The sequence below is a fragment of the Apostichopus japonicus genome, chromosome 1, assembly GCF_037975245.1.
Source record: "Apostichopus japonicus isolate 1M-3 chromosome 1, ASM3797524v1, whole genome shotgun sequence".
In the NCBI taxonomy this organism is placed as follows: domain Eukaryota; kingdom Metazoa; phylum Echinodermata; class Holothuroidea; order Aspidochirotida; family Stichopodidae; genus Apostichopus; species Apostichopus japonicus.
Window position 1 is genome coordinate 3,075,734 of NC_092561.1, and position 17,790 is coordinate 3,093,523.

Genomic DNA, 17,790 nt, shown 5'->3' on the forward strand with positions numbered 1-17,790 from the left:
ATTCCCTCGAGTAATTTAAGTAGAGATCGGCCTGAATCATGCAATGATCAATTGCAAGTTGGTATAATGGTTCATAAATATAAGCTGTTTTGTGGTAGTTGAGATGGTTTTACCATCTATCAGACCGGCGTTTTTCTGCAAAATCCTCATACAATCAATGCAAAAATATTACACTAAACAAGGGGAAAATATAAATTATCCGACGATTCGGTGTGGATAACGTCTGCTTACTGGCCTCTAGAACCACTTCGATAATTAAATTAAGAAATTATAAAGATAGAGTATAATCTCTAACCTTTGTGTAATTCGTGTAATTGTATTTTATGGCACACAATTGTTTAACAGGTCAAATTAAGCAAGTTGGCGGTTGTCACTTTTTATTCTAGTTTTCCTTGTCTAGTGTAGTATTTTTGCATTAATTCGATGTGGTCCTTGTGTGGAAACGCCTCAGTGCCACTTGCACCTATACCCACTTCGATTATCAAAGTGTAATTAAACCAAACACATAATCTCTCTAACATTCGATGATTGTTCACGGGGTTTTAATTTAGCAGTTAATTCCCCCCCCCCCCAACCCGTTTCCCTTGTTATTGTAGTGCGCATGCGCGCTACAATACTGGGATTACTGGCCCCCTCCATCATCTACATGGCTTGCTGGTGAATGCCAGCTGGAACATACACTCTTCATAGCAATCTCAAATTCACAGGATGGCTACGCAGAAAATAATACAGCCTCACATTTACATAGAATTGTGGCGGCGAACAGTTAATTCTGCACACGTAAATAAAATACATCGCCTTGCGTAGCATATACTTCTTCAAAACAATACGTAAAATTCTCTAATTTGGTTCGTTATTCTCGAATTGAACAAGACAGGTAACATTTGAACGCATTTGAGTTAACAACATCCTGCAAGAAAGCTGCAAGCAACAAATGTTAATCTTATTTAGCCGCAACGACTCGGCGTTATCTGTACTAATTCAGCTCTTGTAACATAGGTACTTTAAACGTTATTATTGTTATAGTAGAATATATATTGTTATAGTAGAATATACTATGGCCTTGTATGGCATATATTACGAGTTTTGGATGATAAACCAGGGCCAGGAAATGGACCAAGCAGTTTTTAATAAACCGAAGGGTGTTACATTTGCAATGATAGACTTTTGACCTACCGTTAAAATTATCGTCCTTTAGGCGTTCGGATATTCCGTATGTTCGTCAAATTTCGCTAACTAGGCGAAAATACCATGAAAGTTAGATGTTGTTCAATTTGACCAATTAGTGTCCAGGACTCTGTGTATTCTCTGTCACGTCCGAAACAGACGCGATTCGTGATTGACAGCTTAGTTCTGATCGTTTTAGTCATCATTTCTTCATTTACAATGCAGGCAAAGGCTAGATAGAGTACTGTTTATAAACATTACACAATATAGCCTAGCTTTGGTCTACGTTAAAGGCCCAAACGCCGAACTTCCTTCTTTGTGACCGAAATAACTTCAAAAGGGTTACAGTGACAAAGACCTCTCCATTTGACCTCTACGACGCACTACAATGACGAGTGTTTGTACAAATACAGTTGTTCTAGTTTAGTTTAGTACTTTTGCTTTGAAAAGATGGGGGCGCTGCGGGAAAACACCTGCCTGTCGACATCTAGAATCATTTGATTATTCTAAAGTGTATTAACACGAAGGCCGGAATAATGTCCCATACATATGTTGCTCAACCTAGGATGTTTCCAATCATCTTCCGGAAAAAATAATAATTTATAAAACCTGATATGGCTATTTTCCTACTATCCCTTCGATAACAGAAACATCTCACTTGACATGGTAAAGTTTGCGCTGCTAACGTTTTCCGAATATTTCACATGATAAGCTGTGCTTAGCCTTTTATCCAATAACGAATCTCTGCGACTACAGTGATATGCATTACCTGTGTAATTGTATGACCTTTCTTACCCTGTTCAGTGTTTGCCAGCTTCAGGCTACTAAACAACTACTCTAAATCAAAGTAGGAGTGGAATTATGTAATCACTGCTCTACTAAATAGGCCTACACTGCACTGAAAACTGCATACAAACAATAACGTACCCCTGTATGACATCCACCATGGCCATCGGTCACTTGTAATGAACAATTGCACACCTTCATTTTGGGTCCATAAATATAACTATATTGATTTTTCTTTTGCTTCGGAAGATCAGACTTGATGGTGTGTGAGCTAAACCAGGTATTGTCCAGTAGTGTTGATATATCCTCTGATGGTTAAAGAGTGGCTTTAGACCTAATGGTCTGTGAGCTATAGTTGGTATAGTTCAGTAGTGTTGATTATCCTCTGATGATTAAGAGTGGCTTTAGACCTTATGGTCTGTGAGCTATACTTGGTATAGTCCAGCAGTGTTAATTAGCTCCTCTGTTTATTAAAGAGTGACTTTACACCTAATGGTATATGAGCGTGGTATAGTCCAGTGTTGTTGATTATCCTCTGATGGTTAAAGAGTGGCTATAGACCTAATGGTCGGTGAGCGTACTTGGTATAGTCCAGTGTCATTGATTACCATCTGATGATTAAATAGTGGCTTACGACGTAATGTTCTGTGAGCTATAGGCCTTCTAGGTATAGTCCAGTGTTGTTGATTATACTCTGATGGTTAAAGAGTGGCTTTAGACCTAATTGTCTGTGAGCTATAGTGGGTATTGTTCAGTAGTGTACAATATGATGTTTTAACGAGTGGATTTAGACCTAATGGTCTGTGAGATATACTTGGTATAGTCCAGTGTCGTTATTACCATATGATTATTAACTAGTGGCTTACGACTTAATGGTCTGTGAGCTATAGGCCTTCTAGGTATAGTCCAGTAAGTGTTGATAATACTCTGATGATTCAAGAGTGGCTTCAGACCTAATTGTCTGTGAGTTATACTAAGTATTGTTCAGTAGTGTTGATATAATCTGATGTTTTAAAGAGTGGCTTTAGACCTAATGGTCTGTGAGATATACTTGGTATAGGCTAGTATCGTTGATATATCATCTGATGTTTTAAGAGTGGCCTAATACTTAGTGGTCTGTGAGCTATACTATAGGTATAGTCCAGTGGTGTTGATTATACTCTGATGATTCAAGGGTGACTTTAGACCTAATGGCCTATGAGCTATAGTAGGTGTTGTCCAGTATCGTTGATTTGGACATCAAATAGTCCATAAACCAACCCCAGCATGTTTAGACTATTATCGAATATCACGGACAAATTTGATAGATAAAAAAATCAAATTTCTGCGCCAAAAGGCTTTTCTTTCATCGAGATCGAAAGACGAAGGCTATTAATAAAAACTCCAACATATCAAGGTTAGACTATTGTTTGTAGTGAGCTCAATTCCTTATACGAAATTAGGAAGGTTTACACCAATGCGGCGTACATGATATCACAGGGACCCAACCTTCATGGAATGTCGGGATGGACAATTGTTATATAATGGAGGAATTTGAGGTCCTGGAATTGGTGAGACCGTTGCTTGGAGTCCTCCTTCAGAAAAAAAGACATTTAGATGAGAATTGTGCATTCTGAGTCATATTAAACTATCAATAATGTATATAATTAGGTGTAACAGCAAGGTTGTGCTAATAAAAGAAAAATTGTATGTAAAAAGGAAAACATCAATTGCTTTCGGATAACTTATTGGTGGTTTTCTCATTAAAAAACAAAACAAACTGGAGGATTAGAAGTTTGAAAGATGAAAAGGATTATAACAGAGATTCTAAGAACCCATTTTTAATATAAATGGCTGCTCTGTAGATAAAGGAGTTCTTAAAAAGCATAATTTTAAAAGTTGTCGAGATAGTATTAATTCGTAAATTGTACTTGTTGTTTCTATTGCATGTAACTATGTATATTTTTAGCTAGTCTTATGAATTCATTTCTAGCAGCAGTGTTTACTGTACCAACCAGGCTTTCATAGTCTAGAACTCGAGATAAAATATATTTGAACAGTATATCAAGAAACTTAGGAATCTTTTTAATCCTTTACATGATTTATAGTCATTTTGATTTTCAAGGTGTGTCCGCTTTGAAATGTTACGGGATAAGCTCTGTATCATTAGCGTATTAATTACATTACACAGGCCATAGAAGAACGTATATCATCTGTGTATATTGTAAAGAGTAACGCAGATAGAGGACCTCACTGGGGGATTCCCACTGTAATCTTTGATTCCTCTGAAAAACCTTTCTGTAGCTTGACTTGTCGGGACCATCCTTGTAAAAAAATAGCCAACAAATGGATAAGCCATGGCTCATCGATAAAACTACACAAACTTTGGATTAAGCGATTTGTTAAACGGTATTAAAAGCACCTGGAAATCTAAAAATAACTCTCTTATTTAAACCAGAAACAACACAATGTACGAGTTTGACTATAGCATCTGTGCAAGATACGCCTTTTTGTGGGCAAACTGATTTTAATCACCGCATGATACGATGGCCTGCGTCAAGTATGAAAATACTAAGTTTTGCATACAGTTAAAACCAATACTGGACATGTCAATTGGTCTAAAAGCGTTTACAGATGTTGGAATAGAGATTTTTAGGCACAGGTGATGTTTTAGCATGTTTTCCATAGGGACGGAATTGAATTTTCACTTGAGACGCACTTTTAAACCTTACAAGAATTCATTTATTGCTGGTTATCACCGTGGTGTTTTCTTCGTCTGTGTAGGAACGTATGTTGAGTACATTGTTAATACATCTCCCTTGGAGGGATGGTAAACGACTTGTGAGGAAGATGTATCGACCTACGTGTGTAACCGCTGTATATCCATACAGCGTAAAGGCTTAATAGCATTATCACAATGGAGCTTCATCACTGTGCAACGATGCATAAAAAGGATAAAGTGTAAACGAATGGAATCGTATGACTAATCAAATATTACGCAAAAGGTAAATCACCGATTTTCACCCAGTCTTATATATTACAGTATGAGTTCCTGTTAAGTAAACTTTGCGTGAAATTTCAAACCCATATCAAAGGTCTTTTGTAACGTCCAAGGATAAAACTGAGGGCATCGTGTACTACCTTACTGACTTAAACTTATGTTTATATGCTTGTATAAGGAATAATGTCTTTTGTATCTCAATAGCTCAAATAAATGTTAAAATAATCATAATAAAAAACAATAGAGCAATGCACAGACTTTTTGTAAGAAATAAATACATAAGTGAAAAGTTCTCTTTTCATAAATATACTTCAAGTAATGTATTCCCTTGTTTATCACACCTACCAAGAGTTGTTTACGGAGACAACCTAAACATATTAAATAAGCCCATGGTACGTGTACATATGTAAAGAGTTCACAAAAACAAGTTGAAACCATAAAGATATCAACAATATATATGTCTGGAGTACAATTTCAATGATTTAAAAATAAGAGAAAATGTTGTATGTTTCTGCTAAAATTATCAATCAAATTTAGTGAAAGCCAAACTGAATGTTTTTATGTTAAATACTACGGAATTCAATGTACACTGTGGTAATTGTAACAGGAATAATACACCAAATGTAAAGTGGCAATCTAGTTTTGTCAGTTCAATATCTCACAATTAATGAGGATTTTGTTTTTTTGTAAAGTACCAAGGTTTGATGCAGACGAAAACACCCTTCAAAATACACTCATTGTAAAAATTATTATGTTTAAACAAGATACTAGTGTTTTTATATTTATTTAATACCTCGGTATATCAGGCAAGTAAAAAAGAAGATAAATTGGTGGGTAAATTATTTGCGCCTCAGTAAATTGAGTATAGTTTCTTTATATCATATTACAAGTTGATTTGGTTTGCTATGTTATGTTTCTTTTTGAGTTGCTCCATCATCGGACCTGTCTTTGGGTTCGTAATCTGAATGACATTGTCTGACTCTCCCTCTAGACTTTAATACTTTGTCTTTGTGTTCGTAATCTGAATGAAATTATACGACTCTCATTGTAGACTTTAATACTTTGTATTTGCCTTCGTTATCTGGATGACGTTGTCTGACTCTCACTCTAGACTTGAATAATTTGTCTTTGCGTTCTTTATCTGAAGGAAGAATGAAGAATGTTTCATCTCCCAATCTTGCTAAGATGTATTGAGGCATCTGAATTCATTTCTTTGTCAATTGGATTTTAAAATAAGTCACAGTATTGAGGGGAAGCAAAATTCCTGCGACATTTGTCGTCTTTCGAGTGCAACGAGGAAAACCGAATTCGAGACTTGTGAAGATTTCCTGATGCACTTATCATGGATAAGTGGGGAAGGGGGGTAGGAAGTTTGTGCTGGACAGACTGGTTGGGACTTATTTCTAACTAGATTAAAAAGAATGGTGGGGTATTTGTGACCTGAATAGTATCTTGAGCATTGCAGTAACATAGCAAAATATTCAGTACACCATGCAACGTCTGTCCACTTTAGTATTCAGTGTTTTAACTTTGTCATCAGAAATGTCATGAAATAAGCAAATAGGCGAAAATGTATTTACATTATCTTTGTTTACTTATGAACAGAGTTGTAACAAGTTATGACTAATGAATAGAACATTGACAAAATTTATATTTGATTTTTTTATTTGAGCCTCTCCCTTTCTTAACTTGTTGGAAACCCTGTATAATGCCCTTTTCATAAATTTAAAAATCATCATCATCGTCATCGTCACCGTCATCGTCATCGTCGTCGTCGTCGTCATCGTCATCGTCATCGTCATCGTCATCGTCATCGTCATCGTCGTCGTCATCGTCATCGTCATCGTCATCATCATCATCATCATCATCATCATCATCATCATCATCATCATCATCATCATCATCATCATCATCATCATCATCATCATCATCATCATCATCATCATCATCATCATCATCATCATCATCATCATCATCATCATCATCATCATCATTATTATTATTATTTTATTATTGAAGATGAATTTGATGATTACAGGAGCGGAGATAGATGGATGGGGAGGGTGAAGTAGCGCATTGGATATGCGCGCAGATTGAGAAACATGAGAACACCAAATTAAGTTCGATGACATGTCCAGCAGCAAGTTGAACGTTTTCGTTTTATCTTACAGCATACTATTATCGATACCATGATGTTTTCGGTCATCCTTTGCTTAGACCGATGAAACTTGCACACTGAAAAATGATAACAAACTCATGTGTGGGTGATATACTGTCTGATTGACGTGTTATCTCAGATATGGACTTATGAATGAATTGTCTACAGTAGAGAAAAGCACTGATGCAAAGTTAATCCAAAATTATATCTGAAGTTGAACGGAACTTAACGTTATTTGTTTAAACAAGTGCATTTGAAACTATAATTGCTTACTACATGACTATCAAAGGACCACATTCATGATTAACATCTCTAAATCTTTTGTTCCAGCCAATGAAATACTTTGTTGAGGATTAAATTCTACATGAAAATGTCAAAACGAGAGCTATCAAGTTTACCGACCAACCACAGCCAACGTTCGTGATATTCAAGAGCGGCGAAAGAAGATTTTCTGAAGGGCTACCAAATTCGAGGGATTGTAAATTTGACTTGCCAAATCCCCAAACTCCATCTCAAACCTTCTCGAAACGGCTCCCTCTACATAACACGTATTCTTTTGGGCTTGAAAACAGGCGTATGTAGTTGACAAAAAGCGATTTTCAGTTTGGCACAAGAGTGAAGGGGTGGTGGACCCACGTCCACCTGTATACCATCCCATCCACTTCGGGTCCAGAAGGCAACGGTTTGGGTTTGTGATCATTCCCAAATGATATGTCATTGATCTCAAAATTATTAACCAAAGCAAATTAAAACAAGTCAATTTGCATTATCTCAATTCAAGGTAATAAAAGCGTAGTAAGTAATACATGGAGAAGATTGTAGGCATTTTCTATATTTACTTTAGTATTAGCTTTCTACAAAGCAACGTATGTACAACACGTAGCAAGAATCGTTGCGGTAGTTCTGCTACATGCACAAAAGAACAATTTCGTACTACGCACAACGTACTTCTTTGCATTATTATCATTATACGAAAATTTGAAAATATGAATTACAACTTAGCTGTTTTGAATGTAACGTTCAAAGTTTTGGGACGTGAACTTTTAATAAAATGCAAAAAAACTAAAAACTGAATTAAGATATGTACATTTGCTTGTTGTTTATATATATGACAAGGTCATTTACATGATCCCGGTACAGTCCATTAGCATAATAACTAATTTACCGATAGGAAATATATACAGAAAGTGAACTAGCTTTTCGTTTATTTAAAAAGCAATAATTGATAAAAATTAACGGAAAACCTTAAAACCGTTTTGAACAAGTTGTAATAAAAACTATGAACTAAAAATTGAATTGAATATATAAATAATGCTTCAATATTCATCCGCCGATCGGAACCTTCTTGGTATTCTTGTACATAAAATGAAAATAGAAATAGGGGGTCAGGGCTCGGGCCCGTGGTTATTAAGGGGACCAGGGAAGTATGGGATAAAGACTAACGTATTAGCGCTACATAATAATCAATGAGGAAATATGAAGAATTCAAAAAGAGGGCCGGTGGGTTACGTTCCCGGGCCCCTCTACGCCCTGAAAGCCCGTAAAACTTTTTCTAGACATAAATATTATCAATGATTATAACTTATACATTTTAAATAATTTTAAATAAACACTGACAAGTTAATTAAGTGAAATTGAGAATTTTGTAGCGGTATATCTATAACTTGTAGTTATAAACTTACACCGCCCCTCCCTGTTTGTTGTTCATTAACAGGGGCTGAGAACTAAGTAATTCCCAATAGTTTTTTCCCCATCCATAACCTTTTTGAAGATTGTCACCAGTCACACATCATGTTCGACCTCATCGCATCTCCTGTGGATCATTGCTTTTTGTAGGTGATTCTACGTCGCGGCCCACAATATCCGACAGCCCCACTTTTGAAGGTGTTAAGCCCATTTTTTGTTCAGATTTTCAAAATTCACATTTCCCGTGATTAAACTCACTTCAAAACATACCCATAATGTTGCAAAAAATATCATCTATGGACAACCAATATAGAAAAACCTCCTTGAACCCCTAACAGACTGGTCAATATTGCACGAGTAGACGGAAGTATGATGAAGAATGTTGGTCAGGAAATTTTCGAAAATTCCGACACAGTTAATTTATTGGTGTACAAATAATGAAACCTCCTATAACGGCTATTATAAAACTTCGTTGAAGGAAATGAAAAACGAACACTACACTCATAGGTCAAGGAGGCGGGGGGGGGGGGGGGCTAACGAAATATTTCTTTCTGAAAATTCGGGCAATATGCTGAGAATTTTTCGGGCACCTATACTGAAAGAAAAATACATTGCAATGATGTAGCTAAAGGAAATGAATAATTTAAAACTTATCTTCTTGGTAATTAAAATAAAGTTCCAAGCTTGGCCGACTAATTCGCCATTACCAATGTAAAAGAGAGTTTTGACATAATTGGACCTCCATGCCTTTTCTCCATCTACATAGGACAATTCGTTGTTCATGAGCATCCCGCGGTATACTGCGCAACTTTCAGTGACCGTACGGTACATAATGGCATGCGATGTAATAACCGATGCTTGCTTATATGATATTGACATTAACGCGCGGAGCGCGCGAAAATGTTGGTTATATTTTTCGGGCAAGTCGTTACAGCTCCCCAAATCAAACTGGGCTCCTTCGCCTTTGACTACACACATAGACAGTTTTGAGGCTGTTCATCCTGGAACGCCATTTTCATGCTCATTGATATGATGTGATATCTGCTGTTTGCTTTACAAATTCCAACAGGCGCGTATCGAATAATTTGCCAAGGGAGGGGCGAAGCCTGTAGGCAAACCATCTAAGCGTAGCGCCACCACGAGTTGGCGCGAAGCGTACAAGAAAATTTTGGCCGAAAATGCCTCCCAGATCGCTGGAAATGACACTTCCCATGCCTTGTAAGTTACATCTAAGCATTTTCTATTTCGAATTTACTAGCGATATCATAAAAAAATATGCTCGGGGGGGGGGGGGGCGGCGGTCGCCCCATTCCCGAAATGTGTCATGTTCCCCGACGACTCGGTCGAGTTCGAGACCAGCCACAGTTGGTTTCATAGCACAATTGTTTAAGGCGTCCATACACACACACGCGCGTTATGATAGACCATATATAGTATATAGATACGTTAGTGAGAGAGGAAAAATGGAAACGTCAAAAATGGAGTTGTCGGTGTAAGGGGTAGGGTGAGGCGCACGCCCCTTCCGAAATCCGAAATCCGTTACTGGCTACCCGGCCATGTGTATATAATAGGGTTCAGCGCTGTAATGATGTCACTGTTCCTCTTTCTCTTCCCGGTGTCTTGGCGTTTATCTTCTACTCCCTCCTTTTCTTTTTTTTTCCCTCTCCCTCTCCTTCTTCTTTTTCTTTTCCCTTCCTTCCTCTCCTCCTCCTCCTCTTTTTTCCCCTCTTTTCCCCTCTTTTTTCCTTTTTTCTTCTCTTTTTTTCTCTCCTCTTTTTCTTACCCGGGGGGCGCGCGCCCCCAACGCCCCCCTGGATACGCGCCTGGTTATATGTCTGTATAATGGTAATAATTGCGCTTTTTATCATTCCAATATCTTAATAGCTCTGACTTACAATATGTACAAAAAACATAATAAAAAAAAAAAATAAAATAGAGCGATATGTTTTATATGAAAATTTTCTTCATAAATATATTTCAAGAAAAGTATTCCCTAGTTGCTCACAACTACAATGAGTTGTGTACGAATATAATCTACAAATATTAAAGAAACCCACGGTACAAGGAATTTACAAAAACAAATTAATTACAATTTCAATGATTTAAAAATACGAATCCAATTTTGTATGTTTCTGCCAAAATTATCACTGAAACTGAATGCTTTTTGTGTTATGTTAAAGCATACAGGTCTCATTATACATTGTGGAAACTGTAAAATGATAAAATAATACATCCATAAGATGTAATCTAGTTTTATCAGTATCAATATCTCAATAAATAAGGAAATTATTATTTTTTCTTGTAAAGCACCAATGATGCAGGTGAAAATGTTTATGTTTTCACACGATACTACTGTTTTTTGTTTTTACATTTTATATTTATGTAATACCTTCTTATATCAGGAAGTAAATAAAATGGATTGATGAAATTTTCTTTATTTTATATTAAAAATTGTTTTGGTTTAGTATGTTATGTTTTGTTTCATCCCCATTCCTGTTGTAGATACTTGCATCAACTCCAAACGGGTTTGAGTGGCTCCGTCATCGGACCTGTCTTTGGGTTCGTTATCTGAATGATAGTGTGTGACTCTCCGTCTAGACTTTAATGCATTGTCTTTGCTTTCTTTATCTGAATGATATAGTCTGACGCTCCCTGAATGTTGTGATGGCGGTATTTGTAAACTGATTAGCATTTTGAGCATTGCAGTAACATAGCAACATATTCAGTACACCATGCAACGTCTTTCCACTTAAGTGTTCCGTGTTTTAACTTTGTCATCAGAATTATCATGGAGTAGCCAGAGATGTGAATATGATTACTAATTGATCACATGCATTTTTTTTAGAAACTGTCAAGTGCATCGCTTACTCGATTTCCAAGGTATTTACACTATCTTTTTTACTTACGAACAGTGTTGTAACAAGTCATGACTTGCGTCACTTATATTACTTTGCAATTGTGGAGACACATATTGTTAAAATATTGTGTGAATTAATAGCACAGCAGCAGGGTTGGTGATGTCATTATTGCAACTGAGCATGAGAAAAGTTTTTTTTTAAAGGGAAAATGAAGTTTAACAAAACTATTTTCCTCGGAAAAAATTTGCATGGTGAATAAATTCTAACGAAGAGAACATTGACAATATTTATATATGAAATTCTATATCTGAGACACTCTTTTTCTCGACACGCTTTTGTCAAAACTTCCTTACAAATTTGATCACTTCCGAGAGGACTCATCGACTTTTTATCAATTCTGGAGTTACAATCTGGAATAGTTTAGACAACACAATAAAAACATCCAAAAGTGTTCAATGCTTTTACTTAACGATTATGATCATTAAGCAGTGATTCTTTCTTTCTTGTTTTTTTTCTTTGTTCTTTGTTCTTTTCTCTTTCTTCTTCCTCTTACTTATCCTTTGTATTCTTTCGTTTATTGTTTTTGTAAAGGGGGACTGCTCGTAAAAGCTCTGCTTCTTCAGTACTTCTCCACTTCTTTGTGCTTGAAGTATTCACCATTTTATTTATATTATGTGGAAATAAACTAAACTCAAACTTTGTGGAAACCCTGTATAACGCCCTTTTCATAAATCGCAAGAGCCCCTTTCGCACTCTTTCAATTGCTCATTTACGATCGTGCCCTTCTATCTGCTTCCAGCCCCTGGGTAAAGAAATGCACCCTATATTGGGAACTCTCATCTATTATTATTATGTTCGTGGAAAACTAGTTGATAGTTGGTGACATAAACAGTGGTATCTTTAATAAAGGGATAACCCACGGCTGAATACGATTACCACACTACATTGCTAGTAATTTCTGTATCGTGAGGTCAAACCACAATTTTGTATTCATGGGCGAAGGGCAGAGAAGAGAGGGACAGAAAAGAGCGAACAATTAATACACACTTTTGACGGGGCCCTGCAGGGTATAATCCTTTTCGGATACTTCCAAGAAGTGGTGTTAATCGAAGATACATTGATATGTAATTCTAGAAGGGATGCTCATATTTTACAGCCTTATATACAAAAATGTACCAACTGATGAGTCAGCCGCCGAGTCAGAGACGAAAGGCTTGAGGGGCGGGATGGGATGGGATGGGGGAGGTAGGGGTGGGATGAACTAGGTAGGTGAGTTGCTATATATATATATATATATATATATATATATATTGGGTGTGGGGAGGGGGGTGGGTACGACGTGCTGCTTTGAGTGTGGATCTAAATGTTACTTTTTTCTTGTCTTGTTTTCTCTGACTATTTTTGGAAGCGCCCTACTAGATAAGTCCCTTTAGGCCATCAGCTGAAGCTCAAAATGTGGCTGTAAAATCAGTTTCGTTCCAGCAACACCGGGTCTAGACTTTTAATGCATTTTTGGGTAGTTTAATGCATCACAAACATTATATCAAAAGTTCTCCAAAAAATTTCCTGCAGTATTTTTGTAACGCACCCTTGAAATTGGGTATGTTATGTAGACATTACGTGCTATGATGCTATGTATTAGGAGCACATGTGCTAACGTTAGATTTGGTACAGTGGTGCATACATACCACTCTTTTCTTATATGTTTAATTACGACTGATATATTCTTTTAATAGTTGGGTCAGGGTTACAAGAATGGTGGAAGAGGATTCTGGTCTAAGGGTCAGTGAGGTTTGTTTTCAGGCATTACAAGTTGTGCCCTCCCCCCCCCCCCTCCCCCTCCATTTTCGCCAAAATGGTAAAAAATCACATTTTCAACTTTGAAATATGAAATACAATTTTTGCACATTATAACTTAAGGGTTTTAATTATAAAAATGTACCACTTTTAATAAACTCAGATATAATGCTTTGTAATAAATCAAATATTTTTAGACTTTCCCCCTATGTTATGAATGCATTTCGTCTGTGCATGTATGCGTAAATATACACATATAATGAAAAGTTCCTCTCCATAATTGTTACACTCCCCATCCAAACTGTTTTACACATGTGAACCCCTCCCCCTCTACTTTACATGTAGCTAAATCCCTAGTTACAGTGAGATGTGCCAATGCCCCAAGACCAGTGAGTTATTTCTTTTGTATAAATCAATATATAAGTTGGCACACTAAGACATCATGGCATATCGTAGATGTGAAATAAAGTTAGTCGGTATATATCCGTTACCTTAGTACTCTTTCTACAGTCTTCTGCAAAACTAGGTACTTTCTCCATGTTACGGAAACGACATGTTTATAATTCGTATTCCTGCAAAAAGTGTTTCCAAGGGAGTTAACGTATAAAAGAAAAGATCGACAAGGTTTCGAATGGTATTTTGAATAATAATAGTTCTATATTCTACAAATAATATGAATAATAAAGGTGAATGGAACAAATAAGTGAATAATGAAGACAGTTAACTTAAGCCCCAGATAGAAAGAAATAATGTATCTATTAAGACTGGGTCGATACACTCAATGGTGTAGTGGAGCTGGGCCTTTGCGATGATTCAAGATACAGGTTCTTCATCAAAAGGCGCGGCGAGGAATTAATAAGTGATTAAAAGTTCATCCAAGGACAGTTGTACTAGTTATAACAGGATCCACTTCAATTCACTGCATGGAAGTCAGATATGGTATGGAAAAGGGAAAGTCCATTCCGTAGTAGAGGTGAAGATAATTAGATGAAATAAAAGTCACTAAAGACTTGAATATCCTTCAGTCAAAACTTGAACAGATGCACAAAATGTGTTAACAATATGAACAAAACAGGTAACGAAATGTTACGGCAAAACAATAAAGAACCGTGATATTGGAACAGGGTCAGGGGCGATGGTTCCCCAACAACAGTATATAAACCTCTGACTGGTTTCAGGACGCGGTATTTGCGTCATCGTCTTTAGTAAATGTAGTTGTGAATATGCAAGAGGTAAAGCATGCCCATAACACCCTCCACCCCCCTCCCCTCTCAGCAAAAAAAGTGTGATTTGAAGAAAATGTGGATATTTATCATAAGGTGTCTGGTAGGTAGGGTAATCTACGTAAAACTACTAATAGCTAAAATGAATATATGAATAAGATCATGTTTTCTGGTTCCTTTAAACTCTGGGGAACAAAATAATGACAACATGACTTTGAAAAAGTTAACCCTCTTCACAAACTTCAAACTTGATTAAAATTTCAGACTAAGATATCAAGATTTAACACCATCACAGTTCATCCTCCAAATCATCTTCCCCTGCATCAACAATCTCAACATCTTCTTGGAAGTTGCTGCAATTTCTATATTTACATAGGTCTGTACACGGTAGTTGTGCATTCATTCAGGAACATCTTCCTTTAAGACATTTGCCGACTCTACAGCTACTGCTGACACACTGAAGCAAAACATCTGGGTCAGGTGGCTTCGTCATCCAAGTGATTATAAGGTCATCATTTTCAAGTTTCCATCCATGTCCCTCTGGTGAGAGTGCATCAATGCTTTGCTGCAATGCCCTACTGTGAATAGCAGCCTGGTTGGTGCAGCGCTTAACATGCTGGATCAGAGCATCTTTTGTTGGTGGTAAACTCTGCTCTGAGGAGGAGATGAACAGAACACCTTGTATCATGAAATTGGATATTTTTGAGTCTCACATTTTATGATGGGGTACCAATATAATCACAATTCAGCTAGAAATATGTTGCAAATTACTTTAATAATTTCAATGGAAAGATTAACCTGATATTGCATCTCAAAGCGTTTAGAGAATTTTTAAATTTTCCTTGGGGGAGGACCCCCATATTCCAAAAGTCCTAGATCCACCCCTGAACACTCAATGAACCACACATTGAAGAGAGTACTTTACCTTTCAAGATCTGTATGTCTTCCTTGTCAAGAATTGTATCTAGTTTCTTCAACATAGAGAGTGGTACCTCACTTCAATGGCAACACGGTCTTTTCCTCTAATATTCATAAAATCTGGGCTCATGTTTTTCCGCTCTGCTGCTTGTCGAAGCAATACTTTAATAAAATGAAATAAAAAAGCAAATTGTTTTGCATTTTCTGTTGATCAAAATGTAAGTTTGAACAAATAAGAACTAAGACAATTTTATTTATATACCATGTGATCTGCTCATCTTCTATGGACAAACAAAGACACATTCAAATTTTGCAAACCAGTGTCATGCAAAAAAGAATTAAAACAGGCTTTTTTTGATAGTACAGTACATTATCTCTTAATGTTATGGTTTAAATTATACAATGGTAGATTATATCTGTTACTAATAATAAAGGAGACAGATACTTGTTCATTTTGGTAAAGCTAGACAGGCTGACCATAAGACCTTGCAAACCTAACCTTATTGCACCTTTGTTACACTTATTTTTCTAACTAATATAATATCTCTATCATTCAAATAAAGGGCCACAGTAAGAAAACTATGAAGCCTGTATTTAACACTTAGGCTAGTGCCCCAGATGGAGAATTTGAAACAAATTTCCGTTCCTACCACCTTATAACAAAACAAATCAGATGACCATGCCACTAATTATATTATGTTCAGGTCCAACACTGTGCCCTTTGACTTGGATTCTATCCCTCAAGAGCTACTGATCTTGCATTATGCAACTTTTCTTAACACTTCAACTATGCCACAGAAGTACAAGTAGAGTCGTGTAGTATGCTTAGGCTTACCTCCATCGAAAGTCTCTGCCTGCTGCAGCTTGTCCTGCACCCGTTTGCAACGCCGAGTAATGTATTGTTTCTTTTCCCACATATAATAAATTGAACAGGCAATACACCAGAGCTTCTGCTTGGTTTCCTCGACCTTTTCCGTCAATTCTTCGTTTAAAATCATATGGGGTCTCCTCTGGAACTGTCCGTTTTCTTGCAGCAATGTGCTTGCTATCAATGAACCGCCTGTAACACTTATCGTGGAACCCCATCATACTATGCTGTTGAACACACGCTTGATCGTAGTAGGCCATGGAGTAATCAGTAGTACGGCGATATCACTGTCTCCGCCGCTGAGATTAAGCCAATCTTTAGCGCAGGAAGTAAATTTAGTCCATCGTTTATTCGTCAGTGCATTGACTGCTTCAAATTTTACAGATTCAATGTGTACTGAGCACTGTAGATTTCCGTGTGTCGGAGACTGACTAGCGCCCGTGGGAGCCGCCATGTTTGTTGTTTTCTACAAAGATTGCACACAGAACTCATGGCTCATTGGACAATTCATATCACATGGTACAGATATCTCACTGGCGCACAACTTTTGAACGTAAAACGGCAGGTTTCTTAACATACGCAATAAAAAATATAGTTCCATCTTTCGAGCGGAATTGCAAAAAAACTGCAGGCAAGTACATGGAGAACTTTTGGATCATTAATCTTAGTTAATTTATGTATTCAATGCTGTAGAGAAATTTTAGACCCGCAGTTGCTGGAACGAAACAAGCGAATTTCGACCTTCAGCTGATGGCCTACTTGGGTTTATATGGAATGCTTCCTTTCACAATTTTCCTTGTTGTTTATGTATTTTGCCACTTATTTAACTCCTCTGTATTTAAATTGTGAAGAAACAAATAACTGAAGTGAATTACGAAGCCTTTAAATTTTCGCCTCATCACTCAGGTTATACGAAGCCTAAAAAGTATCGCGTCATGATTCAGGTTATACGAAGCCTGGAAATTATCACCTCATCACTCAGGTTATACGAAGCCTTTAAAGTATCGCCTCATCACTCAGATTATACGAAGCCTTTAAATTATCGCCTCATCACTCTGGTTAAACAAAGCCATAGAACATATCGCCTCATCCCTCGGGTTATGAAATGCCTAGAAATTATCGCCTCACCACTCAGGTTATACGAAGCCTTTAACGTATCGCCTCATCACTTAAGTCATACGAAGCCATTAAATTATCGCCTCATCACTCAGGTTATACGAAGCCTTTAAATGATCGCCTCATCGCTCAGGTGATACGAAGTCTTTCATCACTCAGGTTATACGAAGCCTATAAATCAGGTTTCTTTTACTTTATCCCCCCACGAACCCCCTGTGGATGTCAGATTTGTC

The 17,790-nt window shown here is 37.0% G+C and overlaps 1 long non-coding RNA gene across 1 annotated transcript; it reads right to left on the reverse strand.

Moving 5' to 3' along the window:
* Positions 1–14,172: 14,172 nt before the first annotated feature.
* Positions 14,173–16,792, reverse strand: LOC139981429 (uncharacterized). The gene is made up of 3 exons (XR_011797844.1): positions 16,409–16,792; positions 15,581–15,735; positions 14,173–15,309 (listed from the first exon to the last, which is right to left on the reverse strand). It is a non-coding gene; the product is annotated as an uncharacterized lncRNA (long non-coding RNA).
* Between the last annotated feature and the right edge of the window lie 998 nt (positions 16,793–17,790).